The sequence below is a fragment of the Octodon degus genome, unplaced genomic scaffold (assembly GCF_000260255.1).
Source record: "Octodon degus isolate 3935 unplaced genomic scaffold, OctDeg1.0 scaffold00080, whole genome shotgun sequence".
Taxonomy (NCBI): Eukaryota; Metazoa; Chordata; class Mammalia; order Rodentia; family Octodontidae; genus Octodon; species Octodon degus.
In genome coordinates, this window is record NW_004524656.1 from 2711504 (window position 1) to 2722369 (window position 10866).

General features: G+C 39.3%; 1 long non-coding RNA gene across 1 annotated transcript in view; it reads left to right on the forward strand.

Moving 5' to 3' along the window:
• LOC111818130 overlaps positions 1-10866 on the forward strand; it is a 49442-nt gene that overhangs the window by 22527 nt on the left and 16049 nt on the right. The window contains exon 2 of the long non-coding RNA XR_002822195.1: positions 868-934. This is a non-coding gene — a long non-coding RNA (uncharacterized LOC111818130). The remainder of the gene's footprint in view (positions 1-867; positions 935-10866) is intronic.

The window sequence follows — 10866 nt, forward strand, 5'->3', positions numbered from 1 at the left end:
TAGGTCTTACTTTGTCTTGGTCTTATCCATCCAGCAGAAAAGTATAAAAATGAGGTATATAAAGTAAAGCCATATTAATATGCTGAGCTGTAAAAGGCTCTAGTCAACAACTTCTGCGGATAACCCACTACTATTGTGGACTGCTGGACTGTGTTGGATTGTTTTGCTGAATTCAAGTACCTATAGTATTTAGATGCCAATAGAATTTCTATCTCTGACAGGACTAAACAAAAAAAGAGGATACAAAGGAAGGGCGATTTTGTATTTGTATATACAGAATAGTTAGGATAGATATACAGCTACTTTCACTTAATTCAATGAGAAGAAAGATTGTAGTAATAGTGTTTGGACAGGATATCCTGTCTGCTTCTTGTACTATGAATAACCACTAAGAAGATAACAATGTGCAATGTATTAATTATTGAAAATGTCCTATTAATCAGCTTTGAAACTGTCTCATTGATATTTGTCTCTCAATAAAATAAAATAAAAAATAAAAAGAGCTAAAATCACTGAGAGGGGGGAAAACAGGGTTGAGGGCAGAGACCCAACCTGACTTCCTCTAGCATTAGGCAACTTGCAAGACAGCCTGTGACTCATCCTTGAGTCTCTGTCCCCCAAGCAATCTCCCTCAAACCACAGCCCTCCCCAAATATGTTGTTTAATATTTTCTTTAGTGGTGCAATCTTGCTCTGAGATTACAAGGAGTGCTGAGTTTTATTAGTGTTCTTTCAACACACTGATTTAATTGTCACTGCCCCTTAGCAATTGCTGAGTCACTGTCAAAGCATGACAACATTCCATAGACACCTCATCCTTCTTTACTTTTCTTTTCTCTTACTTAAGTCCTCATTTTTTTTCCAACAGGTTTGTCTTTGGAAAAGAGTGAGAGGAACTGGTAAACTCAGCCTCCTCACTCACTTCTGCTCCTGAGGTAAGTATAATTTATATATACTTCTAACCATTTTGCAAGTGTCATTAAAGAGTATTTCCCTAGTTTCTGCTGAAGAAGTGCCATGTTTGATCTTTGCAATGCTGGTACTCTTTTAGAATTAACCATGGAAAAAATTTGATGACACTTCCATGCTTCTTGTAAAATTCATCTTTGGGGTAATTTTACAGTGTGTGTTTTCCCCTTGAATGTTTTAAAGAGTTGGATTTCCGTCTCTGTGCAGAACATCCTACCAGCTGTGTCTCATTTGCTTTGCAAGGGCATTTGAAGAAATTGCTATTTTGGAAACTGCTTAACATATGATATAATTGTTTCAAAGCACTTTACAGGTTGTATAGTGCTTCCCCATTATATTAACCATTTGCTTCTCGTAGACACTTAGGAAATACTAGTTACATTTTTCAGAAAGGAAAATACAGGTACTGAAGAAAGAATGGAACAGCAGCTCAGCAGGTCAATATATCTCCTTCCTGAATTAATCAACAGAATAAAATCTCTTTCTTTAGATCCTTTAATTTCTGTGACCAAAATCTCATGTCTTTTGACCTAAATAGGTAGACAGACACATGGTTGTTCTCTGCAGGCGTGTGTGGCCTGGTTAGTTTTAAGTATACTGTAATGAACAGCTACTACAGACTTGGACATTGAGACTCTGTTTGAGAGGGACACTATTTAGCTGCCTTTATTATAGGTGATATAGTGGTTACTTTCACCATATCACCTATAATGAAGTGTTACTTTCAAAGGATTAATTGCTTGAGTATAAATCCAAATTCCAACTCTTATTAACTGTGTGATGGTGGCGAATTGCTTATTGACTCTCAGCCTTGACTTTCTTATCTGTACAATTGGGACAGTAGTTACAACCTCCTAGAATACTGGGGAGGCTTAACTGACCTAATTAAATAAAACTTTATGCACAGAGCCTAGCATGTAATAAAGCCTTGGTAAGCCCTATTATCATATTGTGGTTCAAAATGTGGTCACCTCGTCATTTTTCTTGAGGTTCATTTAAGTTAATTAGTTTCATAAAATTATACCAGGGAAGGCCTAGAGATAGTTAGTTATCTCCAGAGGTAATTGGTAGGGTAGACCAAAGTTATGCTAGTGTTTTCTCTGCTTTTGCGAGCTGTGATAATTATAACTTCTCAGTCATCCTACTCTTCCAAGCACAGAATGGCAATGTTCCTCCTGAATAATGTGGGAAGGAGACAAAGACCCCATTCATTCCTGCTCGTGGCATTTCAAGCCAGCACTTTAGGAATGGCAGCACACTAAAGGCAAAAGATGACATGGACTTCCTCAAAGTTCAAGGTGAAAAGAAAGTCTAGAAGTAACAGCGGTGATCTAGTTAGCTGTGAATGGGTTCTTGTTAGAAGACAGAGGACTGAGTCCCAAATTCTTAATGTTTATGCTTGGGGAGACTCAAGTCCAGAGAGGCAAAATACTTTGCTCAGTTATCTAGCAAGTGCTTCTTGGTTACTGTTGACTCTGCTAGGTGCTTGAAGGTGAGTGCTAGCAACAGATTGTTCTTGTGAATGGGAATTATAATACCTTTATGATGACCAGCCTGTTCTGTATTTCCTGGGACATTCCGATGTCAAGTGCTGTAACCCAGGGCCCTCTTTAGTCCCAGGAAACTTCCAGGCAGTTTGTCACCCTAATTCCCACCACTACCCTCTTACTGTGTTCTCGACAAGGGCAATAGGTATAAAGGCGCTTTGACGTTTCATGAACTGAAGAGTACAATAATCAATCTTCAACACCTGCTGTTCAAAAATAGTGCTTTATGTTACTGGAATGAAACTGTTCTGAGGTATGTAGTGTGACCAGAAAATTACACTCATGTGCATTCCATGAGTTATATCATTGTAATGTATGTTCATATGTGCAATTGAAAGTACACCCAAGCATATGCATAGAGAATGTTTAGAGCAAGTACTTTCAGGTCATAATGAAGATAATTTACACTGAAAATAATGGAAAGATCTCCTTTCCATCACTTTCACTTTTTGAAAAGTTCTGTTTTATACTCAAAGCATATTTTTGAAATGATTATGACTTCAAATACTGTAAATTGATTAGTGGGATGGTTAATCTTAATTGTCAACTTGAGTGGTTTGAAAGATGCCTAGGAGACAGAAGAAGTGACACTTCTGGGTATACCTGGCTGGGTTATGGGGACATAATTTTGGGGACTGTGTCTGGTCCCTTGTGCCTTCCCTTTTGGGCTCTTCCCCTGTCCACTGCTTTTCTGATGCCCAGAGTGGAGCAGTTTTTCTCTGCCAGGCCTCCAGGCAGTGGTGCTTCTTCCTTAGATCCAGCCAATCAGCTGAAACCAGGAATCCGGACGAGCCGCACCCCCTTTAGGTTTCAGGTGTCAGGTATTCTGTTCTTGCAACACACAGCTAACCAGTACAATCACTGGTTTGTATCAGAAAACTTTAAAGGAACACAAAATGGTCTGGAGAAGATGACATAACTGACCACCTATTGGCATAAGAAAAAGAAGTATGCACCAAATAATAGTAGCACACGGCTTAGAATTATCTGGAGGTGGCCTTGGCATTGCACAGCCATGCAAAACTGCCAAACAATAATCACATCCAGGAATTAGGGTAGTTTACAAAAAACAGTTCATTTAAGTTGCCTTTATGTCATCTAGAGCTTGCACCAGAGGGGAACTTCAAAACGTGTAGTATATATTTCTTTACATATTAAAAAGTTTCTTGATTGACTTACCTGTGTTTTGCCTAGAGATTTACAACCAGAATTTAAGCCAATGGATGCCTTCTAAATATTGGAGCTGTTTTGCTTAGCAAAGATAAGCAAAACATGTCATAGGAAGAATATAAAAACAAGCAAGTTTGATCAAACTCACTTATGTTAATAGAAGTAACTTTTAAAAAAACAATTCCTTTAAAATATAATAGCTCATTTTCTGCTTGGGTTTTTAAATGGAACATGCAAACTTCTCCAAAAAGTTTGAAGGGACATGAAAATGATGTGACCATGTCATGTATTCTTTGTCTGTTCCATAGGTCCTGCTTCTGGCCTGGGCCCCTGGCGGACATTTAGTAAAGTCTTCCTAACTTACATTGAATATTCTTTGTATTAATAATCATCCAGTGTAACATAATGAAATGAGAGTGAGTAGGGCATGGCCTGCCATTCCACACTGAACTTTCCCCCAAGGAATAAACTACTTTACCTCTCAGGCAGAAGCAAAGAACTCATTCAAAAGCAGAGCTGAAGGCTATTGGAGTTATTGTTGTTTATATTTCCCTGGACAGAGGAGTAATTATGTTGGCTTCAAAGGCCTTTTCTTCTACCTTCCATCTTGGCCTGCTGCAGCAGGAAGAAACCTTCCTTCTATTCCTGCATCTTACAAATAGAAACGCAGAGGAGGGAATTATTTGCCTAAGGTCATCGAGCCAAACTTCTCAGATATTTGTCAATCCTAGTTTAATTTTCCCAAACTTCATGAAACAGAGCTTTAGGTAGTTCTCTTGGCTCTGCTTTTAGTTCAGGAAGTACCTCTCACCTGTACCCTCTCCACCACCCATGATTTTCCCAGTGGTACTACTTCTTAAACAATTCTGCTTCCTTCTGTTATTTTCAAATGGGATTTTCTCTCTTCTCGGTAAACAAGTCTGTACCTCTACTCTAACATCTCAGGCTAAGGGAATCTTCTAGATGACCTAAAGTGCTGAATAAATATGAAGTTATAAGGGCAATTTCTCCTCAGGCCAGCCACTGCCTTTCATGTAGCAACACATAGCTCCAGGCTTGGATGGATTTCTCTCCGGCTTCAGTAATGGGAGACAAGACTTTGCTTTATGGTTAATTTATCTGGTGATGAGAGCAAGATAAAATTTGTGAGGAAAGATATAAAGTGGAGGAAATTGAGGTCATAGCTTGGGCAGAAACTCCAAGAAGACAGATGACTTGTGGCTCTTAGAGTACCATTGCCCCAACAGTGGTGATGCAGAGGGAAAGTTTAAAAATGACAGTCTCCTTTGAGAGGCATAGGAGGGCACAAAGGTTTTTCAGAACTCAGCCCCACGGAGAGGATGTCTGCTTGATATTTATTCAAACCCCTTCCTTTTAAAACTTGATTACCCTTGGCTCTGCTAGGTGCTTAAATTTATGCACCCGCGACAGGTGATTCTTATATAAGGGTGGAATCTTGGGTGTGATAAATTTGGTCTACAGAGATCTCAGCTCAGTTGCTGCAGATGGCAGTGTCATGATGACAGAGTTAGAGAGCAGCGACCTGCCGGGCTGTAGGCTGTCTGTGGAATGGCTACTCAGTTTAGCACTGTCTGAGCTAATTCCTTGAGCTCAAGGTCATGATCAAGGCACACAGCTGGGCTGTAAGGTCGACATCATCCTAGAAACATCCTTTCCTCCTCCCTCAGACACTGCTGCAAGCTCCTTCAAGTGTCCCGCAAGAATCAGGTTGCGACCTGTGTACCTAGTGAATACCTTTATAATATAGGCTCTGTCTATTATGACTCGTCCTGTAAATGGCAAATTCTTGCTTGTAAAAATTTTGATTATACTCAAGAATTTGCATCAATTGGATTTGTTTAGCCAAGAAGGCATTTTTATGTACAGAAAGTCAAGTCCTATCTGTGACCTGAGTTCTTCTTTAGTGATGTATTTCAGGCCACAAATTCGTAGCTTTAGTTTTGAAGAGCTTGGAAATCTCCCAAAAGTTTACATGTACACAAAATTGTGAACTCATATCTGTCTGTCTTTAGGAAGAGAGTTTATACTCTACAGCTTTCATGAAATTGTTGCAAGAGTCTAAGGTCCAACAAAAATAAGACTTGCTACTGCAAATGAAGAAAATACTCTGAAATATCCTTTATTTTCTTTCAACTACATTTCCTATCTTGAATTTTAGATTGAACTTGACCAGGAGTTAGCAACTTACAGTAAGCTTGAAGTCAGATAGTCTGTTGATCCTGATGTGGACATTGGCTTAATATTCTTGAACTCTGTGACCTTAAATATGTCTCTTTGCCTTATATCCTTATTTAGGAAATGAATAAAACAGGGACAAGATCACCTGCCTCATTGAAGTATCATGGGAATTAAATGAGACCTTTGTAGCTAAATCTTGTGATACACCTGGGATTTGGAAAGCCTTCATAAACAGTCACTAGTAGTGGTAGGAGTCACATGGACCTTGGGGTCCTGCAGGTGGGCTGGACTCAGTGCCACATATCTCTTTGTCTCACATCTTTGAGTTTTCTCATGCCTTTGTCTATTTGCTGAATCAGTAAGCTGCTATTTCATATTCTTCATAATCATCAGCTTACTTTAAAAGAACATTCTGATGGGCTGGAGAGATGGCTCAGTGGTCTAAAGCACCTACTTGGAATAAGCTTGGCAAAGCACAGGGACCGCGGTTCAATCCTCCAGCACCACATGCCAGCCAGCCGCGCCCACTGGTGGGCTGAGCTGGCCACACACACACACACACACACACACACACACACACAATAAATGTTAAAATAAAAAAAAAATTTAAAAGAACATTCTGAGGGCTGGCCAAATAGCTCAGTGGATTAAAGCACCTGCAAGCAGGTGCAGGGGCCAGGAGTTTGATCCCCAGTCCTTCCATGCTAGCCCTGACCCCAGGGCATGCCAAGATGGCGATTGAGACTGGGCGTGGTGGTGCACGTCTGTAATCCCAGCTCTTGGGAGGCTGTAAACAGGTGGATCACTATGAGTCTGATCTAGTAGTGAGACCCTGAACACCCTGTAGACCCTTCCCTAAAATACAAAGTATAAATAAATAAATAAACAAACATGCTGAAGAAATAGCCCCACCTTTTAGCTAACCTCTTCTGGACAATAAAATGATAATAATTGGGGGTATATTCCTGGTGTTATAAATGATAAGTTCATTTAAAATTAAAGTTTATCAAAAAAAGATACAGCTTAGATTTTAGCTAAGGGTATATATTTTACTTTATTTGTAATGTTTCTTCATTTCCTAGCGTGTAGTAAGTACTAGTAAATATTTGCTGAATTAATGAAAAAGAGAAATCTAACATCATAAGGGATATGTACACGAAAACATCATTTTGTTAGTCACTGTATTGCCCAGCATTATTACATATTCATTTCTCTAAAGACCACGCAAACATTTCTTAAACTGGAAACTGTCTTAGTTATTTTTCTTGCCACCGAGGGTGAAAAAAATACTCAACACCCAAAGTTGAAGGAGGAAAAATTCATTTAGCTCACAGTTGGTGGAGGTTTCGGTCCATAATCAGCTGGCTTCAAGGCAGGGTGGCTCCTGGCAGAGGAGCAACAGTTCATGGCAGGCGGAAGGTAGCAACAGGAACCACAGCAGAGTCTTTCTGCTCCTCTTCTGCCCCAAGATATCACCTTGAGGATGGGGCCCACTCATCTAGTGCCCTCGAACTTGGCACTGCACCAGGAATCAGTCTCACACTTTAGAGTCAGCCACCACTGTAAAAGCCCTACCCATGACTGTGTGAGGTTTTGGAAGACATCTAGACACAGCCATAACAGAAACCATGAAAAGGGATGGCTTTTTGTGAGGACATTCATTGTCCTACTGTTGACCCACTTCTTTTCAGACATAAGATCCTATTGCAGACACTTTTTTAAATCAATATTTCTGTAACAAGTGAAAAATCATCCTAAACAGGGAATTTCATTTTTTTAGGTTTGGTTGATGAAATTTGAAAAGACAAAGCTGAAGAGAGCATGTATTAAGATTGGGAAGTTTGATTTATGAAAGTATCATGAAAGCTCAATGTGATGTCAGTGGATTTTACTGTATGCCATAAAACTGTACCACTATTATATCAGTAAATACGATTCAGGGGAATATAAGATTTATTTCCAAGTAGTCATTTTTGTTGCTCACTGCCTAATCCACAGAGTGTAGCCAATAAATATTTATTGGATGAACTCATATTTATGTTATAATAAAAATAACATATTTATATTTTATTTATATTATGTGAATAAGGGAAATGCAATACTCCCCCATGTAATGTGTTTGTGAACATATTTCTGAGGCTGAATTGACTGACAAACCACTAGAAGAAAGTACTGTCTACATCTGTTTCCTATGACAAATAGTAATTTTAGTAATTTTAGAGAAGATGAGTGTAAGGCTTTGCGTGAGCCTTTGTGAATGTGTATGAATTGCTATTTAGCTTGTTAGCAGTTAAGTTTTGCTGTTATATCCATTTAGACAGAAATTCTCTAAAAGTTCACAATAGTCTTCTAAGAGAGCACCTTTTTCTTTTCTCTCAATCTTGCCTTTTATAGTTGTAAAAACAAGTAGAATCAGAATGATGTTCGCCTGCCTAATTGGGCTGTGAGTTTAAATCAGGGCAACATCCTGTGCTTTGAGAGGACTCTAGAGCCTTTTGTCCCACTGGCAAGACTCCCTTGAGAAGTTTAGGACTGTGATAAGAGTGTGCTGGGATAGAGTCCTATAGTAGCTGGCTTCTTCATTGGCTATCACTGAACACCTGCCATGGGCACCCAGAGGCATTGGGAGAACCATTAGAATGGCCATGTGAGAGAACCATTTTCAGATTACCAGAGCCAAAGAGAATGAAATAAAGAATGGTCTCCAAAGGAACAGTGGTCTTCTTTCCTTTATTGTCATGTAGGGCTCAACATTCACATTTCATTACTCGATGCTCTATTTCAGATGTGTTTTCCATATTGCTGTGTATACTGCTCTTTAATCCTCCTTGTTTTACAAATACATTTCAGCAAGCATAACATAGTTATTTCTTGCCTTGTATTTCTATTAGGAAATGAAGAGAGAAATGCACATTTATTGGGCATTTGGAGGTGCCATGGAGCTTTACTGTCCAAATCACATGATTTAAATTTTTTTAAAAAACAATGCGATATGAAGAATAAGTAACTCATCACATGGGTGGAAAGACTGAGTTTAAAGTCTTTGGCTGTCTGCCAAAGACTTTGGTTTGTATGGGGCAACTCTCCAGGACAGATAGAAAACTCTAGGAAGCTACATGAAAGAACATGCAACAATTCTGTTTGAAGATTTGTTTTCTTTCTTTCACTCAGTCTTTTTGCTGTTTGAAGATTTGTTTTCTTTCTTTCACTCAGTCTTTTTGTATGAAGACCAATAGAGATATGTGTTTAGATATGAGGGTTTATGGCCTCTCTCTCCTTCTTCCTATTGATGCAGTGTCAACAGTTTTGTGCAAGGATGGAGAGGATGGGGTCTGTGACTGAATCTGTGGCACAGGATAGGCCAAGGTATACACGGAAAGTTAAACACCAGAGCAGGAATTGATTCAAAGTCAGATCAAATGGTTGTGTGTGGCCAGACACTGGATCACCTTGGTTTTCCCTTCAGCCATCTTGATGTTCAAAGGAACTATATTTAATCTTGAATTTATTCTTAGTTAATATTGTAACTCATTTCTGGATCCCTTTCTCAAGTGGTCTTATTTAGTATTTAAGTTCCTTTGCTGCTAGTTTGAAAAATTTATCAAATGCCTTTCCTCTTTCATCTTATGTCTCAACTGGTCTTCACTACTAAGTTTGAATCCATACTGCAAAATGCTATGTTGAAAGCCAGATGGAATCTCTTTACAAACTAAGTAAAATGAAGGTACATAACTTTCTAGGATTTTGGTGTTAAAATACATGGAAATATCTCATGTGCTAATACCAAGGTCAAAGAGGTCTGCCTGTCCTTGAGCACAAGGCTTTCAGTTTCTCAAATGATTCAGTCAAACAAGAATTCTGGGGTTTCTTAGCTGGTAGGTGTTGGTGTCACTATGCACAATAGAAGTCTTTTTGTTATACCCAACTTTGTCAACATAGTGAACCATTAGTTCAATGAGTAATAAATAAAAAAAAGAGTAGCTATAATGATCTGAGTACATCTATCTTTCTAAAAAGTTCCTCAATGTAGGGTAAGGTGAATTTTTTTGAAGGTTCCTTAGTCACTTCTTTCCTTTCCTAGTCCTTCCCTGTCCATCCACAGTCTCCAGTGATCTTGCTCTGTATCTTTGAGAGGGGGCACTCTTTCTCTGTCTGCCCATTTACTAAGCCAGCACTCAGTCAGTCTCTTGTGTATCTTCCTCCTTCCCCATTAGGGTGGATATTACATGGAGACCTCTTTTCCCAGTCATATAGAATGCATCCCCAAGGCACTGGTGCCACATACAAGGGCTGGCACTAACTAGGCATTCAGTAAATACTTATTGAGTGAATAGAAAAACACATTAATTCACTTTGCTGCATATTTGCTTCACTGTAGCAGTTGGATTCTTTTATGAGTATCATTCATTCATATTATTTCTCTTTTCTTCCTTAAATATTTATTGAGTATCTCTAGTGCCTCAGTCATTGGTCTTGAAGCAAAGATGAATGACACATGATTCCTCCTCTCCTGGGAGGTCCAGAGTGTGCTGCCCCCAACAAGCTGGCTCTGAGTCAGCCAGCCATGCGTGGTGAGTCATGGCTGCTGTGAGTGGAGCCTTGAAGTGGCTCTTTGTTGGACAGTGCAGAGGAGGAAGACATTTTCCTCATTCTTGACACTCACAGCTCAAAGCGAAGCAAACAAATGAAAACACAAAACACGTAACAATGTAATGTATGCCTAACAAAGGAAATAGTGGGGTACAGTAACAGTGGCTAGGAATTCTTAAAGGGGTGAAACAGGGAGTTTTTCTCCCTTATAAGGGCTTTCCCCAGTTTTCTCAGCTACATTTAACAAATACCTTTTTCTACACTTCTGTATGTGCAGCACCTTGCATGGTGAATGAGAAAGATAAAATCTGCTTTTAAGAAAGGTGGAGAGGGAAGGAGAGAAGGAGGGAGGGAGGGAGGGAGAGGGAAAGAGAGGGGGGAGAGGGAGGGAG